Source organism: Saccoglossus kowalevskii, chromosome 6 (genome assembly GCF_978046115.1).
Source record: "Saccoglossus kowalevskii chromosome 6, keSacKowa6.1, whole genome shotgun sequence".
Classification (NCBI taxonomy): domain Eukaryota; kingdom Metazoa; phylum Hemichordata; class Enteropneusta; family Harrimaniidae; genus Saccoglossus; species Saccoglossus kowalevskii.
The window spans coordinates 32,594,356-32,622,271 of NC_140646.1; the positions used below are offsets into that span (position 1 = coordinate 32,594,356).

The window sequence follows — 27,916 nt, forward strand, 5'->3', positions numbered from 1 at the left end:
ATAATTAGAGAAGGTATACAATTCACTCACCTGTAAACATACTATGGCATGACATATAACTTTTAGCCCTTGAGGGGGGGGGGGGTCAGACTAGCCACCGTTGAAATCTTTTAAAATTTGATTTCACAGATAGTGATTTAGCTTTAGTTCTGAAATTAAATTAAATTATTAAAATTATTCATTAATATTACCAGCAGTGAGTATCAAGTTATGCTATAATTAGAGAAGGTATACAATTCACTCACCTGTAAACATACTGTTGCACGACATATAACTTTTAGCCCTAGGAGGGGTCAGACCAGCCACCGTTGAAATCTTTTAAAATTTGATTTCACAGATAGTGATTCAGCTTTAGTTCTGAAATTAAATTATATTATTAAAATTAATTCATTAATATTACCAGCAGTGAGTATCTAGTTATGCTATAATTAAAGAAGGTATACAATTCACTCACCTGTAAACATACTATGGCATGACTTACAACTTGTTCCTATAGATTTGGTAGCCTAGACATAGTGAATACATGTACGATATACATCTCAGATATTGAATTTGCTTTACTTCTGAAATTAAAATAAAATATTAAAATTAATTCATTAATATTACCAGCAGTGAGTATCTAGTTATGCTATAATTAGAGAAGGTATACAATTCACTCACCTGTAAACATACTATGGCATGACTTACAACTTGTTCCTATAGATTTGGTAGCCTAGGCATAGTGAATACATGTACGATATACGTCTCAGATATTGAATTTGCTTTACTTCTGAAATTAAAATAAAATATTAAAATTAATTCATTACAATATTACCAGCAGTGAGTATCTAGTTATGCTATAATTAGAGAAGGTATACAATTCACTCACCTGTAAACATACTACGGCATGACTTATAACTTGTTCCTATAGATTTGGTAGCCTAGGCGTAGTGAATATGTGTACGATATACGTCTCAGATATTGAATTTGCTTTACTTCTGAAATTAAAATAAAGTATTAAAATTAATTCATTACAATTACAAGCAGTGAGTATCTAGTTATGCTTTAATTAGAGAAGGTATACAATTCACTAACCTTTAAACATACTATAGCATGACATATAACTTTTAGCCCTAGGGGGGGGGGGGGGGGGGGGTCAGACTAGCCAGTGTTTAAATCTTTTAAAATTTGATTTCACAGATAGTGATTTAGCTTTAGTTCTGAAATTAAATTAAATTATTAAAATTATTCATTAATATTACCAGCAGTGAGTATCTAGTTATGCTATAATTAGAGAAGGTATACAATTCACTCACCTGTAAACATACTGTTGCACGACATATAACTTTTAGCCCTAGGGGGGGTCAGACCAGCCACCGTTGAAATCTTTTAAAATTTGATTTCACAGATAGTGATTCAGCTTTACTTCTGAAATTAAAATAAAATATTAAAATTAATTCATTAATATTACCAGCAGTGAGTATCTAGTTATGCTATAATTAGAGAAGGTATACAATTCACTCACCTGTAAACATACTATGGCATGACTTACAACTTGTTCCTATAAATTTGGTAGCCTAGGCATAGTGAATACATGTACGATATACGTCTCAGATATTGAATTTGCTTTACTTCTGAAATTAAAATAAAATATTAAAATTAATTCATTACTAACAATATTACCAGCAGTGAGTATCTAGTTATGCTATAATTAGAGAAGGTATACAATTCACTCACCTGTAAACATACTATAGCATGACATATAACTTTTTGCCCTAGGGGGGGTCAGACTAGCCACCATTGAAATCTTTTAAAATTTGATTTCACAGATAGTGATTCAGCTTTAGTTCTGAAATTAAACTAAATTATTAAAATTAATTCAATAATATTACCAGCAGTGAGTATCTAGTTATGCTATAATTAGAGAAGGTATACAATTCACTCACCTGTAAACATACTGTCGCATGACATATAACTTTTATCCCTAGGGGGGGTCAGACCAGCCACCATTGAAATCTTTTAAAATTTGATTTCACAGATATTGATTCAGCTTTAGTTCTGAAATGAAATGAAATTATTAAAATTAATTCATTAATATTACCAGCAGTGAGTATCTAGTTATGCTATAATTAGAGAAGGTATACATTTCACTCACCTGTAAACATACTATGGCATGACTTATAACATGTTCCTATAGATTTGGTAGCCTAGGCGTAGTGAATATGTGTACGATATACGTCTCAGATATTGAATTTGCTTTACTTCTGAAATTAAAATAAGGTTTTAAAATTAATTCATTACAATTACAAGCAGTGAGTATCTAGTTATGCTTTAATTAGAGAAGGTATACAATTCACTAACCTTTAAACATACTATAGCATGACATATAACTTTTAGCCCTAGGGGGGGGGGGGGTCAGACTAGCCACTGTTGAAATCTTTTAAAATTTGATTTCACAGATATTGATTCATCTTTAGTTCTGAAATTAAATTAAATTATTAAATTAATTCATTGATATTACCAGCAGTGAGTATCTAGTTATGCTATAATTAGAGAAGGTATACAATTCACTCACCTGTAAACATACTATGGCATGACTTACAACTTGTTCCTATAAATTTGGTAGCCTAGGCATAGTGAATACATGTACGATATACGTCTCAGATATTGAATTTGCTTTACTTCTGAAATTAAAATAAAATATTAAAATTAATTCATTACAATATTACCAGCAGTGAGTATCTAGTTATGCTATAATTAGAGAAGGTATACAATTCACTCACCTGTAAACATACTATGGCATGACATATAACTTTTTGCCCTAGGGGGGGTCAGACTAGCCACCATTGAAATCTTTTAAAATTTGATTTCACAGATAGTGATTCAGCTTTAGTTCTGAAATTAAACTAAATTATTAAAATTAATTCAATAATATTACCAGCAGTGAGTATCTAGTTATGCTATAATTAGAGAAGGTATACAATTCACTCACCTGTAAACATACTGTTGCATGACATATAACTTTTAGCCCTAGGGGGGGTCAGACCAGCCACCATTGAAATCTTTTAAAATTTGATTTCACAGATATTGATTCAGCTTTAGTTCTGAAATGAAATGAAATTATTAAAATTAATTCATTAATATTACCAGCAGTGAGTATCTAGTTATGCTATAATTAGAGAAGGTATACATTTCACTCACCTGTAAACATACTATGGCATGACTTATAACTTGTTCCTATAGATTTGGTAGCCTAGGCCTAGTGAATATGTGTACGATATACGTCTCAGACATTGAATTTGCTTTACTTCTGAAATTAAAATAAGGTTTTAAAATTAATTCATTACAATTACAAGCAGTGAGTATCTAGTTATGCTTTAATTAGAGAAGGTATACAATTCACTAACCTTTAAACATACTATAGCATGACATATAACTTTTAGCCCTAGGGGGGGGGGGGGGGGGGTCAGACTAGCCACTGTTGAAATCTTTTAAAATTTGATTTCACAGATATTGATTCATCTTTAGTTCTGAAATTAAATTAAATTATTAAATTAATTCATTGATATTACCAGCAGTGAGTATCTAGTTATGCTATAATTAGAGAAGGTATACAATTCACTCACCTGTAAACATACTATGGCATGACTTATAACTTGTTCCTATAGATTTGGTAGCCTAGGCATAGTGAATACATGTACGATATACATCTCAGATATTGAATTTGCTTTACTTCTGAAATTAAAATAAAATATTAAAATTAATTCATTAATATTACCAGCAGTGAGTATCTAGTTATGCTATAATTAGAGAAGGTATACAATTCACTCACCTGTAAACATACTATGGCATGACTTACAACTTGTTCCTATAGATTTGGTAGCCTAGGCATAGTGAATACATGTACGATATACGTCTCAGATATTGAATTTACTTTACTTCTGAAATTAAAATAAAATATTAAAAACAGCGTCCGGATTACTTTCGGAAATTCCGTCGCGTTTCGGAAAGTTTTAATTTTCAAAACTTTTGAATATTTATTTGTGCTTTTAGGTTAGTGAGAAGGTTATAATAATTCTTCATTTCACTTTAACACTGTTTTTACACCCCTCAGACCCCTTTAAAAAGTCACTTCTGGCCATTATAATGGCCACTATTTTCTTAATGGCCAGAGTATTGACCAGAATATTTTAAGTGGCCAAAATATTTACCAGTGTTTTTAAAATGATGGTTTTAATGACCCATGTTTTTTATACTGGTCAGAATAATTACAATTGCTTTTTAAATGATGGAGTTGATGAACATTTTTTTTTTATGGGCAGTATAATGGTCATTTTATTTTTCATTACATACATAAAATGACCAGTATTTTTGTTCATGTCTCTAAATATAATGGCCCAGAAAACAGCCTCAATATACGTGTGGGAATTTATTTTTCCCAAGTTTCACTGGCGCTTCCAAGTACACTTAAATGAAATTTCGCGAATATTGCCTCGATCCCCAGTGAAATTTCATAGTAACGCTGATGCCAGTGACTGCTGGTGGACTGCATAACCTGCGGAGTATTTAGATGGTGTTGAATCATAGGACGATTGCAGTACTACAACTGGCACATCAAGGTATGAATTTGTAATTATTTTACCATTTTACAATGACTTCAATACAATATTAGATACTTTTGTTGTTGTTTATGTAGCAGGATAGTCTTTTGGGGCTTTCGTTTTTGTTCAGTCATGGCACACTGTGTAAGTAATGCTTCATTATTATTCATAATTGTCAAACAACAAGCTCAAGTAGGTGTTAATGAGGATTAGCTCCTATGTTTGTTAATACAAGAAAAGTATAAACAAAATTTATTTCCAACTCCTGAAATCTGCAAAAAAACATCAACGTAAATTTGTTTCCATTCATGGCAATGTTTTCAAATTATTTTAATAAAATAATTTAACTGACTGCAAAATGTTTGTTTTTCTTAAATTTTTGAAGACTATGTATATTGTTTTTTTTTTTCTCTTCAGACAATACCAGCAATAGTGTACTGTACACTGGGAAATCTAATTTAGTAATCATGTATTAACTATACATGTATATATTATGCCCATAACATCAAATACCATACAGAATCCCTTTTTCCTGTAAACTAGTATAGATGATATATGCCTACAGTGTGCAACAGTTCATTTTTCTTTGCGCACAAAAGAAAAAAGTAAAACTCATACTCAAAATAACTTTTAATTTAGCATGGATTTATACTAAATTTCAATTGAATCTAATATTCTTTGCTCATCTTTGATTTGATTTGAATGAGTTGTAGAGATCAATATAAAGGGGAAGTGAATCTTAATGTATGCACCTAAGGTAGAAATAAACAGAAGACACTTATTCGTAGATTCACGTAGAGCTCTTTAGCAAAGGCTAAGAGGTCCAATACCTTAACCTGTGCTAAAAAAATGTGCATGAATACAGGCTAAGAAATACTAGGTACAGAGTAAATCTGGTCAGTCCAAAGCCTTAGCACAGGCAAAACAAAACAAGCATGAACGCTTAGCTCGGCTAAAAAAACCATTGTATTTAATGTTCATTTAGGAGATTTACTACTATATTCATAACTTTTTATTTTGGTGTGCCATTTCCTGCATGACAATCAACGCTAACACATATAGAGAGATTGACTCAAGAAAAAATGTACCGATGATGAGATACTGTGCTACTTCCTGTTATTCTGCAATTTGCACTTTCTGAATTTGCTTTGGTATTGTTTTATAGCTGTAGAACTAACCTTCCTACTTACTCTTACTGAGCACTCATAGTTAAAATTTCTGAAGATTTTGCCTATTCTTAATAAGTTTGGGCGTTTGTTACCCCGTGCTAACCATTGTTTCCTTCTGTGCGTGAACTCAAACATATGAGATTAGCTTAAATCTTAGCCCGTACTTTGTGTAGCATGAACACTACTTTTGAAGATACAGGGGGCAAATGGGCAAGACTTAAACAAAATATAATGAAGGTGTAATATGCAGTCAGTAAATGTCCTAGGCATTTCTGGGTCAGCCAAATTGATCATGGGTACTCTTGCTCAACTTGGACAAAAAAATATTTAGTCTATATAATGGTACTTAAATCATAGACCTTAGAGAACAGGGACATGCTACTGTGGCTACCCCTTTCATGTAACCTTAGTTATAATCCCCCTACCCAAATTAACACCTTAGAGAAACTGATAATAAATCTATGTCAACACCACTGTTACATCCTCTCCTGTTTCATAAGCCAAACATGGCTGCCAGGGTGTAGCTACACAAAATGAGACAATTTTGTGGTTGGAATATAATCAGAAAAATTAAATTTGATCAAAACTTGAATAGCCAAGTCCATTCTATTGATGCGAGTGAAACTAAAAATTAACAATTTTTATTCCACTATGAAATCAGGAAAGGGAAACAAAAATGGTAAGTTTTCTCTGCAAGGAAACAAAACTGCCTAAAAGTAAACAATGACCTGTGGAAATTTGTGTCATTATAACAAGTGGATTTTTCATCATATTTAGAACAGATATAGCATAGTGCACTTGTTATACACTGACTAATGGGAATACTAGTAAAAACTGTTTCAGATGTATAAATCTTCTAGGTACATGTATATGTATTAATGAGATTATACAGGAGGTTATAACCCACATTGCACATTGTCTCAGACAGAAGTTGCATGACCCTGTTTTCTAAGGTCATGCTTAAATCATAACCATCTGAATACCATTATTTCACTTTTCAAACTAAACTGTTTTTATATTTTTAATATCATTTTTTTTATTTTGAAAAAAAAATATAGAAACAATATTACACTTAACATAATTACTCTATTAGCAGCACATGCACTTAGGTAAATTACAGGGATCTTCAATGGTCGAAATAAGTAATATTTTCATGATTTAGTATCCACAAATGTAATTTTAGAGCAAATATGGTATTGTATTGGATCATAATTATAATACAATTATTTATTTTGTGAAAGTACCTGGGGATCGATGAAGTTGTACATGCATGGTGGCATTCCCATTGTGGAGGGACTTTATAATTTTGTATGTACACAACTTCCTACTTTGAAAGACAAAATCATGCAGCTGCATTGTTACATAACTTTCTTTTGTCTCTTGTAGGAAGTTAAATCCCCCTATTGTTCTCAGAAATTAGGTTCCCAAGTACAGCAATGTACTGTCCACAGAGGGACTGTGTACTGTCCTAGATGAACTGTGTGTATATATGGCACAACCCCTAATATATTCGGTTAGGAAACAATTTGATGTTATTCTGTTTTATTTGATATTTATATTTTTTCAATCAGAATGTACCGGGTATCATCTTTTTGGAAGTATATCTGAGTTGCATAGGGGAAAAATTGACATATCACAAGATGTCATTTTATCCACATTGTTATTAGTGAGGACAGAAATATGCCAAAATACACAGACACCACAAATTTTTGTTTCCAAAATTGATTACAAAGTGTCTTAATTAAAAACTGGTCATTGTAAGCTAATAGCAATCTGAATTATTTTTTGCAGATAATGACAATTTAAAAAAAGGAAATACTATATAAATGGAACGTAAGAAGTTGAAGAACCAGAATTTATGGACGTTAAGGGGAAAAAAAAGTTTAACCAGTATTGATGGATGCAATGGTTTAGCATTTGCATGTTTATCAGTTTTACATTTGCACACAGATTTTGAAAGTTCCAAGTGTGTAGAGTTACTGTACATTCCTTTTTTTATGTTTTCCCTCAAATAAAAGTGACATCTTTCAACTGGTATTTCATGATTTTCAGCTATCTTATATAGTTCTTCTTGCTGACCCTTTTGTACACACCCACACTCACTCCACAATCTTTCATCTTCTTAATAATAATTAACAGGAAAATATTATTGAAAAAATCCTGTAGAGATCAAAAACATGAACAAATTTGACACGCCTACATCTTTGAGAAAAAATATTTTACACTAGAAAAAGAATAGCACAAAAACAAAGAGGAGAAAAAACATTTTGCACAGCCCCCTCCTTAAGCTAATCGCCTCTCAAGAAAACTTGATGAATATCTGGAGGAGTATGACATTGCAAACCTAAAATATTATTATCCACTAAAACAGTCTGTATGGCTGTGCACTACATCATGATTTTTAAAAAACAAAACAAAATATTGCTTACATATTCTTGTTTTGTCTAATGTTTTCATTAATTATCCAATTTCTGTACTTTATTGCGTTTGTACACTGAGCTGAATAATTAAGATGATGTTTTGAAGCACAGTGATAGAGGGACTGTGTTTGAAGCAATGTTTTAACCCCCCCCCTCCCCCATATGACATTTTTACTTTGCAAAGCTGTACCTCCCAGATCTTTAGTTGTTTATGCATAGATGGTCTTTGGTTATAAATTATTTACTTTCCAGTCATTTTTGAAGTGTAAACCTTTGTCATACTTTCTGCTGTGTTGACTTCCTGTCACTATGCTTTTGTTTCCCTTTGGTTAGCTAAACATATGAACGCTTGTTGAAAATCACACTTGGAAGTAAGAGTTTCTAATGGAATAGCAAGCAATCTAATCTATTCCTGAAATTGTTAAATTATATATAGTGTTATTTGAAAATGTCAAAATAAACTTCTAGGAATCTGTTATTCAGTTCAAAAAATAAACTGGTTGCATGCAGAATCTCAGAGAAACAATTGCATGTACATGCAGGAATGGTCGGATGTTGCAGCAGCAGAAGTTTGGGCCTGGACATTCCAGTCACATTTTTAAAATGATTTTAAATAATGTACGTATTCTTAACAAACTGTTACATGAGAGGGGGCAGAGCATGAAATAATATTTTAGTTTTGGAAACTATGCAAAGGTGTGTGTTCAGTAATTCAATACCTTTGATGAACCATTATTAATAGCACACATTAGGTTAGATTTGAATAGATTCCTAGTAAGATTGGTGCATTCTTAATTCAAAAAAACTTAAAAAGTTTTAATACTACTAAATTATACATATGTTTGATATAATTTATTGTAAAAGATTAATGTTGTTGTGAAAATAGTTTCATACAAAACGGTGAAAATTTGCCAAAATCCTTATATGTGTTGCCAGTGATACATGTATGCTAGTTTCCATTGTTATTTAAATGTACTCATCAGGGAGGTAATCCATTACAAAACATCACTAATACACAGTAGTCTGGTTTCAGGCTACACCAAGTCATAGTCATAAGAGGGACTTTGACCAAGTACAGGCTAAGATATAAGTGAATCCCAAATGTTTGCATATCAGCTATACCCAATTGTGTTCACTCACAGGAGGGCCCAACAGTTATAGCACAGGCCACAGTGTTGAGGGTCTGTGCACTGACTAACAACACCCAAACTTGTTTCCCAAGGGAGGCAGCAATTATGAACAAACAATTAAACAGCAATGGTACAGTTCTATAACTACACTGTTAACCGAAATAAACCAACCACAAATTATCGAAACAACCACCATATATTTTTCTCCCTTAATATTTTTTTTTTTTCATTCCTTTTCCATGTTTTATTGATTTATAATGCTTATTTTTTTTTATTAATATCATCACCAGTTTTTTCAATTGTTTTTTTTTTTAAACCATTGTGGTGCTTCCGATACTAGTTTGCTGATAGTTGTTAGAAGGGAATTTTTGTGATGTTGATTGGTACACTCAAAAGCAATATCACATGTGCAATTTACGTTACACTCCAAAACGGCATGCGTGCGCATGCGAAACACCATATCTTCGACTTCTGGGGAAGTCGTCAACTAGTATCCCACCAGTCATTAATTACTCCGTACACGCTTCCACACTGATTGGGTCGCTGTAGTAGAGCATACAACAACGCCAATTTGGTTCGCTGTCTACAACATGCACTAATAAAACTCTGCATTCTGTAACGCCGTTATATACTGTTCCTGTGCATCCAAATAAATCGGTCTGTCTACGCTCGTGTTCCAGTGCACTTCGCTTCATAAATTAGAATGAAACATGTCAGCAGCAGAAATTTTGCGTTCGTAAACAGCGCCCCTTAGCCCGTGCTAATATTTTCACAGATAATTTTCATATCACATTAAACCATTCATAATAGAGAAAATAGCAAAATATAAAAATAAAGCAGAGCATCATGGGTATTTTTTAGTTGACTGTGTCTTAGCCACTTTAAAATCACCTTCCATCAACCCTTCAACATAAACTTCTACAGTTTATAACACATGTTATGAAAAGTTACTGGTTAAGTATTTCAATTTAAAATGTTATAGTTTGGGTGTATTTGAAGACTAAACTTTAGTTTTTTGTCATTATTAAAATGGGAATTTTGTTTATGTTTGAGCTTAACCCCACTCATAAAGACAGGCTCATTTTCGGATTAATAACTCGCTGTTTATGTGACTTTTTGGAGTAACTCCCTGTGACTTTTTGGAGTAACCAGCTGTTTATGTGACTTTTTTTGGTGGAAAGTCAGTTGCTGAGTATTTTTGGGGTTGCACCCTTTTCGAAGGTTCAGTAGTGAATGTCTTGTTTGTTTGTTCAAGGTATTAAAATGCTGGACATTGCCTTTATAAGAACAGGATGTAGTACAGAGTCTCATTGTCAGTCCATTTTTATCTCAAGAATAATGTCACAGAATGTGCTTGTATTGATTGTCAAGTTTAGTATAGTTATGAATAAGAATAGTTATGAATATAATAGTTAAATTTTCAAATGGACATCAAGTACAATGGTATTTTGGGTGATTAGCCTGGGCTCAATGTTTGCACACACTTCATTAGCACCCGTGATAAGGGTCTAGACCGAATTTTGAAAACGAGTCATCTTCTATGTTCAATAACCTATTGCATTATACATATATTATTAAGTCAACAGTATCAAGTGCATGATTTGTTGTGATTTTAAAAACAAATTAACCCAAAACGTCATATTTTTTCAAGATATATAATTCCATATTTCAAATTTTTCAAAATCTTGTATTTTACGTTTACCTACAATTGTACTGGCTTAAAATTGAAGCAAACTGAAGCGAGTGAGGAAAAAGAGGAGAGCTGTCAATCCCCATGTGCCATTACCAGGTATATCTGTGACATGAAAAAAAAAATGACCATTTTATTCATGTAATGAAAAATAAAATGATCATTATAATACCCATTAAAAAAATAGATTGTCACCCACTCCATCATTAAATAAAAAATTACTATTATTCTGACCAGTGTAAAAATAGTGGTCATTATAACTACCAGTTTGAAAATACTGGTCAATATTTTGACCATTAAAAAATTTCTGGTTGGTATTCTGGCCATTAAGAAAATAGTGGCCATTACAATGGCCAGAAGTGACTTTTCAAAGGGGTCTGAGGGGTGAAAAAAACAGAGTTAAAGTGAAATGAAAAATTATTATAACCTCCTCACTAGCCTAAAAGTATGAATAAATATTCAAAAGTTGTGAAAATTAAATCTTTCCGAAACGCGACGGAATTTCCGAAAGTTATCCGGACGCTGTTTAAAATTAATTCATTACAATATTACCAGCAGTGAGTATCTAGTTATGCTATAATTAGAGAAGGTATACAATTCACTCACCTGTAAACATACTATGGCATGACTTATAACTTGTTCCTATAGATTTAGTAGCCTAGGCGTAGTGAATATGTGTACGATATACGTCTCAGATATTGAATTTGCTTTACTTCTGAAATTAAAATAAGGTTTTAAAATTAATTCATTACAATTACAAGCAGTGAGTATCTAGTTATGCTTTAATTAGAGAAGGTATACAATTCACTAACCTTTAAACATACTATAGCATGACATATAACTTTTAGCCCTAGGGGGGGGTCAGACTAGCCACTGTTGAAATCTTTTAAAATTTGATTTCACAGATATTGATTCAGCTTTAGTTCTGAAATTAAATTAAATTATTAAAATTAATTCATTGATATTACCAGCAGTGAGTATCTAGTTATGCTATAATTAGAGAAGGTATACAATTCACTCACCTGTAAACATACTGTGGCATGACATATAACTTGTTCCTATAGATTTGGTAGCCTAGGCGTAGTGAATATGTGTACGATATACGTCTCAGATATTGAATTTGCTTTACTTCTGAAATTAAAATAAAGTATTAAAATTAATTCATTACAATTACAAGCAGTGAGTATCTAGTTATGCTTTAATTAGAGAAGGTATACAATTCACTCACCTGTAAACCTACTATGGCATGACATATAACTTTTAGCCCTAGGGGGGGTCAGACTAGCCACCGTTGAAATCTTTTAAAATTTGATTTCACAGATAGTGATTCAGCTTTAGTTCTGAAATGAAATTAAATTATTAAAATTAATTCATTAATATTACCAGCAGTGAGTATCTAGTTATGCTTTAATTATAGACGTTATACAATTCACTCACCTGTAAACATACTGTGGCATGACTTATAACTTGTTCCTATAGATTTGGTAGCCTAGGCGTAGTGAATACGTGTATGATATATGTCTCAGATATTGAATTTGCTTTACTTCTGAAATTAAAATAAAATATTAAAATTAATTCATTACAATATTACCAGCAGTGAGTATCTAGTTATGCTATAATTAGAGAAGGTATACAATTCACTCACCTGTAAACATACTATGGCATGACATATAACTTTTAGCCCTTGAGGGGGGGGTCAGACTAGCCACCGTTGAAATCTTTTAAAATTTGATTTCACAGATAGTGATTTAGCTTTAGTTCTGAAATTAAATTAAATTATTAAAATTATTCATTAATATTACCAGCAGTGAGTATCAAGTTATGCTATAATTAGAGAAGGTATACAATTCACTCACCTGTAAACATACTGTTGCACGACATATAACTTTTAGCCCTAGGAGGGGTCAGACCAGCCACCGTTGAAATCTTTTAAAATTTGATTTCACAGATAGTGATTCAGCTTTAGTTCTGAAATTAAATTATATTATTAAAATTAATTCATTAATATTACCAGCAGTGAGTATCTAGTTATGCTATAATTAAAGAAGGTATACAATTCACTCACCTGTAAACATACTATGGCATGACTTACAACTTGTTCCTATAGATTTGGTAGCCTAGACATAGTGAATACATGTACGATATACATCTCAGATATTGAATTTGCTTTACTTCTGAAATTAAAATAAAATATTAAAATTAATTCATTAATATTACCAGCAGTGAGTATCTAGTTATGCTATAATTAGAGAAGGTATACAATTCACTCACCTGTAAACATACTATGGCATGACTTACAACTTGTTCCTATAGATTTGGTAGCCTAGGCATAGTGAATACATGTACGATATACGTCTCAGATATTGAATTTGCTTTACTTCTGAAATTAAAATAAAATATTAAAATTAATTCATTACAATATTACCAGCAGTGAGTATCTAGTTATGCTATAATTAGAGAAGGTATACAATTCACTCACCTGTAAACATACTACGGCATGACTTATAACTTGTTCCTATAGATTTGGTAGCCTAGGCGTAGTGAATATGTGTACGATATACGTCTCAGATATTGAATTTGCTTTACTTCTGAAATTAAAATAAAGTATTAAAATTAATTCATTACAATTACAAGCAGTGAGTATCTAGTTATGCTTTAATTAGAGAAGGTATACAATTCACTAACCTTTAAACATACTATAGCATGACATATAACTTTTAGCCCTAGGGGGGGGGGGGGGGGGGGGGGGGGTCAGACTAGCCAGTGTTTAAATCTTTTAAAATTTGATTTCACAGATAGTGATTTAGCTTTAGTTCTGAAATTAAATTAAATTATTAAAATTATTCATTAATATTACCAGCAGTGAGTATCTAGTTATGCTATAATTAGAGAAGGTATACAATTCACTCACCTGTAAACATACTGTTGCACGACATATAACTTTTAGCCCTAGGGGGGGTCAGACCAGCCACCGTTGAAATCTTTTAAAATTTGATTTCACAGATAGTGATTCAGCTTTACTTCTGAAATTAAAATAAAATATTAAAATTAATTCATTAATATTACCAGCAGTGAGTATCTAGTTATGCTATAATTAGAGAAGGTATACAATTCACTCACCTGTAAACATACTATGGCATGACTTACAACTTGTTCCTATAAATTTGGTAGCCTAGGCATAGTGAATACATGTACGATATACGTCTCAGATATTGAATTTGCTTTACTTCTGAAATTAAAATAAAATATTAAAATTAATTCATTACTAACAATATTACCAGCAGTGAGTATCTAGTTATGCTATAATTAGAGAAGGTATACAATTCACTCACCTGTAAACATACTATAGCATGACATATAACTTTTTGCCCTAGGGGGGGTCAGACTAGCCACCATTGAAATCTTTTAAAATTTGATTTCACAGATAGTGATTCAGCTTTAGTTCTGAAATTAAACTAAATTATTAAAATTAATTCAATAATATTACCAGCAGTGAGTATCTAGTTATGCTATAATTAGAGAAGGTATACAATTCACTCACCTGTAAACATACTGTTGCATGACATATAACTTTTATCCCTAGGGGGGGTCAGACCAGCCACCATTGAAATCTTTTAAAATTTGATTTCACAGATATTGATTCAGCTTTAGTTCTGAAATGAAATGAAATTATTAAAATTAATTCATTAATATTACCAGCAGTGAGTATCTAGTTATGCTATAATTAGAGAAGGTATACATTTCACTCACCTGTAAACATACTATGGCATGACTTATAACATGTTCCTATAGATTTGGTAGCCTAGGCGTAGTGAATATGTGTACGATATACGTCTCAGATATTGAATTTGCTTTACTTCTGAAATTAAAATAAGGTTTTAAAATTAATTCATTACAATTACAAGCAGTGAGTATCTAGTTATGCTTTAATTAGAGAAGGTATACAATTCACTAACCTTTAAACATACTATAGCATGACATATAACTTTTAGCCCTAGGGGGGGGGTCAGACTAGCCACTGTTGAAATCTTTTAAAATTTGATTTCACAGATATTGATTCATCTTTAGTTCTGAAATTAAATTAAATTATTAAATTAATTCATTGATATTACCAGCAGTGAGTATCTAGTTATGCTATAATTAGAGAAGGTATACAATTCACTCACCTGTAAACATACTATGGCATGACTTACAACTTGTTCCTATAAATTTGGTAGCCTAGGCATAGTGAATACATGTACGATATACGTCTCAGATATTGAATTTGCTTTACTTCTGAAATTAAAATAAAATATTAAAATTAATTCATTACAATATTACCAGCAGTGAGTATCTAGTTATGCTATAATTAGAGAAGGTATACAATTCACTCACCTGTAAACATACTATGGCATGACATATAACTTTTTGCCCTAGGGGGGGTCAGACTAGCCACCATTGAAATCTTTTAAAATTTGATTTCACAGATAGTGATTCAGCTTTAGTTCTGAAATTAAACTAAATTATTAAAATTAATTCAATAATATTACCAGCAGTGAGTATCTAGTTATGCTATAATTAGAGAAGGTATACAATTCACTCACCTGTAAACATACTGTTGCATGACATATAACTTTTAGCCCTAGGGGGGGTCAGACCAGCCACCATTGAAATCTTTTAAAATTTGATTTCACAGATAGTGATTCAGCTTTAGTTCTGAAATGAAATGAAATTATTAAAATTAATTCATTAATATTACCAGCAGTGAGTATCTAGTTATGCTATAATTAGAGAAGGTATACATTTCACTCACCTGTAAACATACTATGGCATGACTTATAACTTGTTCCTATAGATTTGGTAGCCTAGGCCTAGTGAATATGTGTACGATATACGTCTCAGACATTGAATTTGCTTTACTTCTGAAATTAAAATAAGGTTTTAAAATTAATTCATTACAATTACAAGCAGTGAGTATCTAGTTATGCTTTAATTAGAGAAGGTATACAATTCACTAACCTTTAAACATACTATAGCATGACATATAACTTTTAGCCCTAGGGGGGGGGGGGGGGGGGTCAGACTAGCCACTGTTGAAATCTTTTGAAATTTGATTTCACAGATAGTGATTCAGCTTTAGTTCTGAAATGAAATGAAATTATTAAAATTAATTCATTAATATTACCAGCAGTGAGTATCTAGTTATGCTATAATTAGAGAAGGTATACATTTCACTCACCTGTAAACATACTATGGCATGACTTATAACTTGTTCCTATAGATTTGGTAGCCTAGGCCTAGTGAATATGTGTACGATATACGTCTCAGACATTGAATTTGCTTTACTTCTGAAATTAAAATAAGGTTTTAAAATTAATTCATTACAATTACAAGCAGTGAGTATCTAGTTATGCTTTAATTAGAGAAGGTATACAATTCACTAACCTTTAAACATACTATAGCATGACATATAACTTTTAGCCCTAGGGGGGGGGGGGGGGGGTCAGACTAGCCACTGTTGAAATCTTTTAAAATTTGATTTCACAGATATTGATTCATCTTTAGTTCTGAAATTAAATTAAATTATTAAATTAATTCATTGATATTACCAGCAGTGAGTATCTAGTTATGCTATAATTAGAGAAGGTATACAATTCACTCACCTGTAAACATACTATGGCATGACTTATAACTTGTTCCTATAGATTTGGTAGCCTGGGCGTAGTGAATACGTGTATGATATATGTCTCAGATATTGAATTTGCTTTACTTCTGAAATTAAAATAAAATATTAAAATTAATTCATTACAATATTACCAGCAGTGAGTATCTAGTTATGCTATAATTAGAGAAGGTATACAATTCACTCACCTGTAAACATACTATGGCATGACATATAACTTTTAGCCCTAGGGGGGGGGTCAGACTAGCCACCGTTGAAATCTTTTAAAATTTGATTTCACAGATAGTGATTTAGCTTTAGTTCTGAAATTAAATTAAATTATTAAAATTATTCATTAATATTACCAGCAGTGAGTATCTAGTTATGCTATAATTAGAGAAGGTATACAATTCACTCACCTGTAAACATACTGTTGCACGACATATAACTTTTAGCCCTAGGGGGGGTCAGACCAGCCACCGTTGAAATCTTTTAAAATTTGATTTCACAGATAGTGATTCAGCTTTAGTTCTGAAATTAAATTATATTATTAAAATTAATTCATTAATATTACCAGCAGTGAGTATCTAGTTATGCTATAATTAAAGAAGGTATACAATTCACTCACCTGTAAAAATACTATGGCATGACTTACAACTTGTTCCTATAGATTTGGTAGCCTAGGCATAGTGAATACATGTACGATATACATCTCAGATATTGAATTTGCTTTACTTCTGAAATTAAAATAAAATATTAAAATTAATTCATTAATATTACCAGCAGTGAGTATCTAGTTATGCTATAATTAGAGAAGGTATACAATTCACTCACCTGTAAACATACTATGGCATGACTTACAACTTGTTCCTATAGATTTGGTAGCCTAGGCATAGTGAATACATGTACGATATACGTCTCAGATATTGAATTTGCTTTACTTCTGAAATTAAAATAAAATATTAAAATTAATTCATTACAATATTACCAGCAGTGAGTATCTAGTTATGCTATAATTATAGAAGGTATACAATTCACTCACCTGTAAACATACTATGGCATGACTTGTAACTTGTTCCTATAGATTTGGTAGCCTAGGCATAGTGAATATGTGTACGATATACGTCTCAGATATTGAATTTGCTTTACTTCTGAAATTAAAATAAGGTTTTAAAATTAATTCATTACAATTACAAGCAGTGAGTATCAAGTTATGCTTTAATTAGAGAAGGTATACAATTCACTCACCTGTAAACCTACTATGGCATGACATATAACTTTTAGCCCTGGGGGGGGGGGGTCAGTCTAGCCACTGTTGAAATCTTTTAAAATTTGATTTCACAGATATTGATTCAGCTTTAGTTCTGAAATTAAATTAAATTATTAAAATTAATTCATTGATATTACCAGCAGTGAGTATCTAGTTATGCTATAATTAGAGAAGGTATACAATTCACTCACCTGTAAACATACTGTGGCATGACATATAACTTGTTCCTATAGATTTGGTAGCCTAGGCGTAGTGAATATGTGTACGATATACGTCTCAGATATTGAATTTGCTTTAATTCTGAAATTAAAATAAAGTATTAAAATTAATTCATTACAATTTCAAGCAGTGAGTATCTAGTTATGCTTTAATTAGAGAAGGTATACAATTCACTAACCTTTAAACATACTATGGCATGACATATAACTTTTTGCCCTAGGGGGGGTCAGACTAGACACCGTTGAAATCTTTTAAAATTTGATTTCACAGATAGTGATTCAGCTTTAGTTCTGAAATTAAACTAAATTATTAAAATTAATTCAATAATATTACCAGCAGTGAGTATCTAGTTATGCTATAATTAGAGAAGGTATACAATTCACTCACCTGTAAACATACTGTTGCATGACATATAACTTTTAGCCCTAGGGGGGGGGGGGGGGGGTCAGACCAGCCACCGTTGAAATCTTTTAAAATTTGTTTTCACAGATAGTGATTCAGCTTTAGTTCTGAAATTAAATTATATTATTAAAATTAATTCATTAATATTACCAGCAGTGAGTATCTAGTTATGCTATAATTAGAGAAGGTATACAATTCACTCACCTGTAAACATACTATGGCATGACTTACAACTTGTTCCTATAAATTTGGTAGCCTAGGCATAGTGAATACATGTACGATATACGTCTCAGATATTGAATTTGCTTTACTTCTGAAATTAAAATAAAATATTAAAATTAATTCATTACAATATTACCAGCAGTGAGTATCTAGTTATGCTATAATTAGAGAAGGTATACAATTCACTCACCTGTAAACATACTATGGCATGACATATAACTTTTTGCCCTAGGGGGGGTCAGACTAGCCACCATTGAAATCTTTTAAAATTTGATTTCACAGATAGTGATTCAGCTTTAGTTCTGAAATTAAACTAAATTATTAAAATTAATTCAATAATATTACCAGCAGTGAGTATCTAGTTATGCTATAATTAGAGAAGGTATACAATTCACTCACCTGTAAACATACTGTTGCATGACATATAACTTTTAGCCCTAGGGGGGGTCAGACCAGCCACCATTGAAATCTTTTAAAATTTGATTTCACAGATATTGATTCAGCTTTAGTTCTGAAATGAAATGAAATTATTAAAATTAATTCATTAATATTACCAGCAGTGAGTATCTAGTTATGCTATAATTAGAGAAGGTATACATTTCACTCACCTGTAAACATACTATGGCATGACTTATAACTTGTTCCTATAGATTTGGTAGCCTAGGCCTAGTGAATATGTGTACGATATACGTCTCAGACATTGAATTTGCTTTACTTCTGAAATTAAAATAAGGTTTTAAAATTAATTCATTACAATTACAAGCAGTGAGTATCTAGTTATGCTTTAATTAGAGAAGGTATACAATTCACTAACCTTTAAACATACTATAGCATGACATATAACTTTTAGCCCTAGGGGGGGGGGGGTCAGACTAGCCACTGTTGAAATCTTTTAAAATTTGATTTCACAGATATTGATTCATCTTTAGTTCTGAAATTAAATTAAATTATTAAATTAATTCATTGATATTACCAGCAGTGAGTATCTAGTTATGCTATAATTAGAGAAGGTATACAATTCACTCACCTGTAAACATACTATGGCATGACTTATAACTTGTTCCTATAGATTTGGTAGCCTGGGCGTAGTGAATACGTGTATGATATATGTCTCAGATATTGAATTTGCTTTACTTCTGAAATTAAAATAAAATATTAAAATTAATTCATTACAATATTACCAGCAGTGAGTATCTAGTTATGCTATAATTAGAGAAGGTATACAATTCATTCACCTGTAAACATACTATGGCATGACATATAACTTTTAGCCCTAGGGGGGGGGTCAGACTAGCCACCGTTGAAATCTTTTAAAATTTGATTTCACAGATAGTGATTTAGCTTTAGTTCTGAAATTAAATTAAATTATTAAAATTATTCATTAATATTACCAGCAGTGAGTATCTAGTTATGCTATAATTAGAGAAGGTATACAATTCACTCACCTGTAAACATACTGTTGCACGACATATAACTTTTAGCCCTAGGGGGGGTCAGACCAGCCACCGTTGAAATCTTTTAAAATTTGATTTCACAGATAGTGATTCAGCTTTAGTTCTGAAATTAAATTATATTATTAAAATTAATTCATTAATATTACCAGCAGTGAGTATCTAGTTATGCTATAATTAAAGAAGGTATACAATTCACTCACCTGTAAACATACTATGGCATGACTTACAACTTGTTCCTATAGATTTGGTAGCCTAGGCATAGTGAATACATGTACGATATACATCTCAGATATTGAATTTGCTTTACTTCTGAAATTAAAATAAAATATTAAAATTAATTCATTAATATTACCAGCAGTGAGTATCTAGTTATGCTATAATTAGAGAAGGTATACAATTCACTCACCTGTAAACATACTATGGCATGACTTACAACTTGTTCCTATAGATTTGGTAGCCTAGGCATAGTGAATACATGTACGATATACGTCTCAGATATTGAATTTGCTTTACTTCTGAAATTAAAATAAAATATTAAAATTAATTCATTACAATATTACCAGCAGTGAGTATCTAGTTATGCTATAATTAGAGAAGGTATACAATTCACTCACCTGTAAACATACTATGGCATGACTTGTAACTTGTTCCTATAGATTTGGTAGCCTAGGCATAGTGAATATGTGTACGATATACGTCTCAGATATTGAATTTGCTTTACTTCTGAAATTAAAATAAGGTTTTAAAATTAATTCATTACAATTACAAGCAGTGAGTATCAAGTTATGCTTTAATTAGAGAAGGTATACAATTCACTAACCTTTAAACATACTATAGCATGACATATAACTTTTAGCCCTGGGGGGGGGTCAGTCTAGCCACTGTTGAAATCTTTTAAAATTTGATTTCACAGATATTGATTCAGCTTTAGTTCTGAAATTAAATTAAATTATTAAAATTAATTCATTGATATTACCAGCAGTGAGTATCTAGTTATGCTATAATTAGAGAAGGTATACAATTCACTCACCTGTAAACATACTATGGCATGACTTACAACTTGTTCCTATAGATTTGGTAGCCTAGGCATAGTGAATACATGTACGATATACGTCTCAGATATTGAATTTGCTTTACTTCTGAAATTAAAATAAAATATTAAAATTAATTCATTACAATATTACCAGCAGTGAGTATCTAGTTATGCTACAATTAGAGAAGGTATACAATTCACTCACCTGTAAACATACTACGGCATGACATATAACTTTTAGCCCTAGGGGGGTCAGACTAGCCACCGTTGAAATCTTTTAAAATTTGATTTCACAGATAGTGATTTAGCTTTAGTTCTGAAATTAAATTAAATTATTAAAATTATTCATTAATATTACCAGCAGTGAGTATCTAGTTATGCTATACTTAGAGACGGTATACAATTCACTCACCTGTAAACATACTGTGGCATGACTTATAACTTGTTCCTATAGATTTGGTAGCCTAGGCGTAATGAATACGTGTATGATATACGTCTCAGATATTGAATTTGCTTTACTTCTGAAATTAAAATAAAATATTAAAATTAATTCATTACAATTACAAGCAGTGAGTATCTAGTTATGCTTTAATTAGAGAAGGTATACAATTCACTAACCTTTAAACATACTATAGCATGACATATAACTTTTAGCCCTAGGGGGGGGGGGGTCAGACTAGCCACTGTTGAAATCTTTTAAAATTTGATTTCACAGATATTGATTCAGCTTTAGTTCTGAAATTAAATTAAATTATTAAAATTAATTCATTGATATTACCAGCAGTGAGTATCTAGTTATGCTATAATTAGAGAAGGTATACAATTCACTCACCTGTAAACATACTATGGCATGACTTATAACTTGTTCCTATAGATTTGGTAGCCTAGGCGTAGTGAATACATGTAAGATAAACGTCTCAGATATTGAATTTGCTTTACTTCTGAAATTAAAATAAAATATTAAAATTAATTCATTACAATTACAAGCAGTGAGTATCTAGTTATGCTTTAATTAGAGAAGGTATACAATTCACTCACCTGTAAACCTACTATGGCATGACATATAACTTTTAGCCCTGGGGGGGGGGTCAGACTAGCCACCATTGAAATCTTTTAAAATTTGATTTCACAGATAGTGATTCAGCTTTAGTTCTGAAATGAAATTAAATTATTAAAATTAATTCATTAATATTACCAGCAGTGAGTATCTAGTTATGCTTTAATTAGAGACGTTATACAATTCACTCACCTGTAAACATACTGTGGCATGACTTATAACTTGTTCCTATAGATTTGGTAGCCTGGGCGTAGTGAATACGTGTATGATATATGTCTCAGATATTGAATTTGCTTTACTTCTGAAATTAAAATAAAATATTAAAATTAATTCATTACAATATTACCAGCAGTGAGTATCTAGTTATGCTATAATTAGAGAAGGTATACAATTCACTCACCTGTAAACATACTGTTGCACGACATATAACTTTTAGCCCTAGGGGGGGGGGGGGTCAGACCAGCCACCGTTGAAATCTTTTAAAATTTGATTTCACAGATAGTGATTCAGCTTTAGTTCTGAAATTAAATTATATTATTAAAATTAATTCATTAATATTACCAGCAGTGAGTATCTAGTTATGCTATAATTAGAGAAGGTATACAATTCACTCACCTGTAAACATACTATGGCATGACTTACAACTTGTTCCTATAGATTTGGTAGCCTAGGCATAGTGAATACATGTACGATATACGTCTCAGATATTGAATTTGCTTTACTTCTGAAATTAAAATAAAATATTAAAATTAATTCATTACAATATTACCAGCAGTGAGTATCTAGTTATGCTATAATTAGAGAAGGTATACAATTCACTCACCTGTAAACATACTATGGCATGACTTGTAACTTGTTCCTATAGATTTGGTAGCCTAGGCGTAGTGAATATGTGTACGATATACGTCTCAGATATTGAATTTGCTTTACTTCTGAAATTAAAATAAAGTATTAAAATTAATTCATTACAATTACAAGCAGTGAGTATCTAGTTATGCTTTAATTAGAGAAGGTATACAATTCACTAACCTTTAAACATACTATGGCATGACATATAACTTTTTGTCCTAGGGGGGGTCAGACTAGCCACCGTTGAAATCTTTTAAAATTTGATTTCACAGATAGTGATTCAGCTTTAGTTCTGAAATTAAACTAAATTATTAAAATTAATTCAATAATATTACCAGCAGTGAGTATCTAGTTATGCTATAATTAGAGAAGGTATACAATTCACTCACCTGTAAACATACTGTTGCATGACATATAACTTTTAGCCCTAGGGGGGGGGTCAGACCAGCCACCGTTGAAATCTTTTAAAATTTGATTTCACAGATAGTGATTCAGCTTTAGTTCTGAAATTAAATTATATTATTAAAATTAATTCATTAATATTACCAGCAGTGAGTATCTAGTTATGCTATAATTAGAGAAGGTATACAATTCACTCACCTGTAAACATACTATGGCATGACTTACAACTTGTTCCTATAGATTTGGTAGCCTAGGCATAGTGAATACATGTACGATATACGTCTCAGATATTGAATTTGCTTTACTTCTGAAATTAAAATAAAATATTAAAATTAATTCATTACAATATTACCAGCAGTGAGTATCTAGTTATGCTATAATTAGAGAAGGTATACAATTCACTCACCTGTAAACATACTATGGCATGACTTATAACTTGTTCCTATAGATTTGGTAGCCTAGGCGTAGTGAATATGTGTACGATATACGTCTCAGATATTGAATTTGCTTTACTTCTAAAATTAAAATAAGGTTTTAAAATTAATTCATTACAATTACAAGCAGTGAGTATCTAGTTATGCTTTAATGAGAGAAGGTATACAATTCACTAACCTTTAAACATACAATAGCATGACATATAACTTTTAGCCCTAGGGGGGGGGGTCAGACTAGCCACTGTTGAAATCTTTTAAAATTTGATTTCACAGATATTGATTCAGCTTTAGTTCTGAAATTAAATTAAATTATTAAAATTAATTCATTGATATTACCAGCAGTGAGTATCTAGTTATGCTATAATTAGAGAAGGTATACAATTCACTCACCTGTAAACATACTGTGGCATGACATATAACTTGTTCCTATAGATTTGGTAGCCTAGGCGTAGTGAATATGTGTACGATATACGTCTCAGATATTGAATTTGCTTTACTTCTGAATTTAAAATAAAGTATTAAAATTAATTCATTACAATTACAAGCAGTGAGTATCTAGTTATGCTTTAATTAGAGAAGGTATACAATTCACTCACCTGTAAACCTACTATGGCATGACATATAACTTTTAGCCCTAGGGGGGGTCAGACTAGCCACCGTTGAAATCTTTTAAAATTTGATTTCACAGATAGTGATTCAGCTTTAGTTCTGAAATGAAATTAAATTATTAAAATTAATTCATTAATATTACCAGCAGTGAGTATCTAGTTATGCTTTAATTAGAGACGTTATACAATTCACTCACCTGTAAACATACTGTGGCATGACTTATAACTTGTTCCAATAGATTTGGTAGCCTAGGCGTAGTGAATACGTGTATGATATATGTCTCAGATATTGAATTTGCTTTACTTCTGAAATTAAAATAAAATATTAAAATTAATTCATTACAATATTACCAGCAGTGAGTATCTAGTTATGCTATAATTAGAGAAGGTATACAATTCACTCACCTGTAAACATACTATGGCATGACATATAACTTTTAGCCCTAGGGGGGGGGGTCAGACTAGCCACCGTTAAAATCTTTTGAAATTTGATTTCACAGATAGTGATTTAGCTTTAGTTCTGAAATTAAATTAAATTATTAAAATTATTCATTAATATTACCAGCAGTGAGTATCTAGTTATGCTATAATTAGAGAAGATATACAATTCACTCACCTGTAAACATACTGTTGCACGACATATAACTTTTAGCCCTAGGAGGGGTCAGACCAGCCACCGTTGAAATCTTTTAAAATTTGATTTCACAGATAGTGATTCAGCTTTAGTTCTGAATTAAATTATATTATTAAAATTAATTCATTAATATTACCAGCAGTGAGTAACTTGTTATGCTATAATTAAAGAAGGTATACAATTCACTCACCTGTAAACATACTATGGCATGACTTACAACTTGTTCTTATAGATTTGGTAGCCTAGGCATAGTGAATACATGTACGATATACATCTCAGATATTGAATTTGCTTTACTTCTGAAATTAAAATAAAATATTAAAATTAATTCATTAATATTACCAGCAGTGAGTATCTAGTTATGCTATAATTAGAGAAGGTATACAATTCACTCACCTGTAAACATACTATGGCATGACTTACAACTTGTTCCTATAGATTTGGTAGCCTAGGCATAGTGAATACATGTACGATATACGTCTCAGATATTGAATTTGCTTTACTTCTGAAATTAAAATAAAATATTAAAATTAATTCATTACAATATTACCAGCAGTGAGTATCTAGTTATGCTATAATTAGAGAAGGTATACAATTCACTCACCTGTAAACATACTATGGCATGACTTATAACTTGTTCCTATAGATTTGGTAGCCTAGGCGTAGTGAATATGTGTACGATATACGTCTCAGATATTGAATTTGCTTTACTTCTGAAATTAAAATAAGGTTTTAAAATTAATTCATTACAATTACAAGCAGTGAGTATCTAGTTATGCTTTAATGAGAGAAGGTATACAATTCACTAACCTTTAAACATACTATAGCATGACATATAACTTTTAGCCCTAGGGGGGGGGGTCAGACTAGCCACTGTTGAAATCTTTTAAAATTTGATTTCACAGATATTGATTCAGCTTTAGTTCTGAAATTAAATTAAATTATTAAAATTAATTCATTGATATTACCAGCAGTGAGTATCTAGTTATGCTATAATTAGAGAAGGTATACAATTCACTCACCTGTAAACATACTGTGGCATGACATATAACTTGTTCCTATAGATTTGGTAGCCTAGGCGTAGTGAATATGTGTACGATATACGTCTCAGATATTGAATTTGCTTTACTTCTGAAATTAAAATAAAGTATTAAAATTAATTCATTACAATTTCAAGCAGTGAGTATCTAGTTATGCTTTAATTAGAGAAGGTATACAATTCACTAACCTTTAAACATACTATAGCATGACATATAACTTTTAGCCCTAGGGGGGGGGGGGGGGTCAGACTAGCCAGTGTTTAAATCTTTTAAAATTTGATTTCACAGATAGTGATTCAGCTTTACTTCTGAAATTAAAATAAAATATTAAAATTAATTCATTAATATTACCAGCAGTGAGTATCTAGTTATGCTATAATTAGAGAAGGTATACAATTCACTCACCTGTAAACATACTGTTGCACGACATATAACTTTTAGCCCTAGGGGGGGTCAGACCAGCCACCGTTGAAATCTTTTAAAATTTGATTTCACAGATAGTGATTCAGCTTTACTTCTGAAATTAAAATAAAATATTAAAATTAATTCATTAATATTACCAGCAGTGAGTATCTAGTTATGCTATAATTAGAGAAGGTATTCAATTCACTCACCTGTAAACATACTATGGCATGACTTACAACTTGTTCCTATAGATTTGGTAGCCTAGGCATAGTGAATACATGTACGATATACGTCTCAGATATTGAATTTGCTTTACTTCTGAAATTAAAATAAAATATTAAAATTAATTCATTACAATATTACCAGCAGTGAGTATCTAGTTATGCTATAATTAGAGAAGGTATACAATTCACTCACCTGTAAACATACTACGGCATGACATATAACTTTTAGCCCTTGGGGGGTCAGACTAGCCACTGTTGAAATCTTTTAAAATTTGATTTCACAGATAGTGATTTAGCTTTAGTTCTGAAAATAAATTAAATTATTAAAATTATTCATTAATATTACCAGCAGTGAGTATCTAGTTATGCTATAATTAGAGACGGTATACAATTCACTCACCTGTAAACATACTGTGGCATGACTTATAACTTGTTCCTATAGATTTGGTAGCCTAGGCGTAATGAATACGTGTATGATATACATCTCAGATATTGAATTTGCTTTACTTCTGAAATTAAAATAAAATATTAAAATTAATTCATTACAATTACAAGCAGTGAGTATCTAGTTATGCTTTAATTAGAGAAGGTATACAATTCACTCACCTGTAAACATACTATGGCATGACATATAACTTTTTGCCCTAGGGGGGGTCAGACTAACCACCATTGAAATCTTTTAAAATTTGATTTCACAGATAGTGATTCAGCTTTAGTTCTGAAATTAAACTAAATTATTAAAATTAATTCAATAATATTACCAGCAGTGAGTATCTAGTTATGCTATAATTAGAGAAGGTATACAATTCACTCACCTGTAAACATACTGTTGCATGACATATAACTTTTAGCCCTAGGGGGGTCAGACCAGCCACCATTGAAATCTTTTAAAATTTGATTTCACAGATATTGATTCAGCTTTAGTTCTGAAATGAAATGAAATAATTAAAATTAATTCATTAATATTACCGGCAGTGAGTATCTAGTTATGCTATAATTAGAGAAGGTATACAATTCACTCACCTGTAAACAT

At 31.4% G+C, this 27,916-nt stretch overlaps 1 long non-coding RNA gene across 1 annotated transcript; it reads left to right on the top strand.

The window, feature by feature from the left end:
* Window positions 1–7,225: 7,225 nt before the first annotated feature.
* LOC146742709 (uncharacterized) lies at window positions 7,226–7,780 on the top strand. Its single transcript, XR_014929844.1, has 2 exons — window positions 7,226–7,262; window positions 7,541–7,780. It is a non-coding gene; the product is annotated as an uncharacterized LOC146742709 (long non-coding RNA).
* The last annotated feature ends 20,136 nt before the right edge of the window (window positions 7,781–27,916 follow it).